Raw genomic sequence first — 1908 nt, 5'->3', positions numbered from 1 at the left:
GCGTGGATAAAACAAGATGAATCAAACTGTCTGATATTCGACAATGTGAAGCTTGTTTAAAATTAGAAGTACTTGAGTGGAAATGCAACAAGGCTTAGACTGGCAGAATGCCGTGGGGAAATTAAAGGAGAAATTTGAAATCAGACCCAACTGTGTATGAATCTTGGTTCTTCCATTTATTATACAGTAACCTTGAGTGTGTTATTTACTTTTCCATGACTAGGGGATAATTGTGTCGCCTGTGTCATAAAGTTGTTGATCTGACTAGAAAATGTGATGCCTTTAAAGTAGAAAGTGTGAGATCTTTTGCATAGTAAGGCCCTAATAAATGTGAGATATTGTTATGTCTTTACTGGGCAACCAAACTCTTAAACTCAGTTTAATGAGACATATTTTAAAAGGCTAACCTGTGTGTATGTAATTTATAGTTATATATTTATTATTGGGGAAAAATAACATTAAAATAATCTTCGGTTGAATTGTTAATCCAACTGAGTGGAACCTGGGTTTATTGGCTCTTTATTAGAAGTGTGGGTGCTGCACGCTGTGATGGATACAAAGCTGAAGAAGGAAGGAAAATAAAATTGATACGCCAAGCATTGTGCTAAGAGCTCTCAAACAGATCATTTCATTTGAGTCTTTCATATCATTTATACTAGTTCTGTGAGGAAGAACAATTCATGGTCACTGGGGAAAGGTTGAGAAGTGAAAAAATTATAAAAACAAAAAAACCACCCCTGCCATAACCACTGTTAGTTATCTGCTGTATATCTCTTCTGTCCTTTTTTGGTGCAAAGTTCATGGTTTATTTAAACCTTAATTTCCTTTTCTGTAGAACAAAAAGAAGACTCCCACTCCCAGAGTTTTTAGACAACAAATGAGACCCTTTAAGAAAAGAATCTCAGTGCCAGGCATTTGGTAAAGGCTGAATAACGTGCCACATTCTTCAGATTCTCTCGCATATGACTGGTTTCACAGTTTTTAAAAACTAGCATGGGCACAAGAATATGAGGACATGAGGTGGTCATCCAGAGGGGTTGCAAAGCCCAAAGATAGATTTGGTACCTCTTTATAATTTACTCAAAGCGTCTTAGTGGGTGGTGGATAAAGGTTCTGATTTTTAAATTAAAAACCATACAGTTCTTGGGATGCAAAATTTTCCCTGATTTTTAAGATAAGAGACTGCAAAGAAACCTCCTATTTGTTTGTGGTAGGCCAGTTCAGACTGCATCTCCAGCCCATGGGGTGTGTTTCTTCTCCATCATGATGGACTTTCCGTGGCAAAGTTCAAGGGGAGCTGCTGAGGGATCCAGAAGGTTTTAAGCAGAGACACTAAGGTGGACTGAGTTAGGTGTTAGACTACTGTGGTGGTCATGTGGAAGATGAATTGGAGGGATTATCATAAAGGAAAAGCTTGCTGTGAAGCTAGTGTCATGGGCTGGGTTCTAAGTGGTGAGAGTGAGAACTAGAAAAAGGGATTGAAGATGAAGGAAAGACATTGGAAAGTTCTGAAGACAGGAAAAAGAGAAATTCATTGCTCCCCTGTGGAGAAAATGGGTGAGAAGACTCCTAAAATGATTCCTCGGTACTCATTGGTTGGGTGGTAGACCCAGAGGGAACATGGGCTGATAAAAATGATACAAATATGCACAGTTATTGGATACCCATGAGTATTGCTGGTAACCAGCAGAGATCTAGCTGTTTTGCAGTGAAATTTCTCAGCCACCCTGCCACTTAATTGAAACTAAACTGAATTCTTCATATGTATTCCACATAAATGAAAAACCAAAGTTCCTGTTTCTTGAAATTGTATTTCTGTGGAAATTATTTGAAGAATCATACTGTCCTAGATAGGCCAGAAGTTCATAATTGCCTGCTTTAATTACAAGGTTTTAGTTAGGTGAGGAA

Source organism: Giraffa tippelskirchi, chromosome 10, assembly GCF_054371585.1.
Source record: "Giraffa tippelskirchi isolate mGirTip1 chromosome 10, T2T-mGirTip1v1.2.pri, whole genome shotgun sequence".
Classification (NCBI taxonomy): Eukaryota; Metazoa; Chordata; class Mammalia; order Artiodactyla; family Giraffidae; genus Giraffa; species Giraffa tippelskirchi.
Note: the sequence above shows the minus strand (reverse complement) of the source record.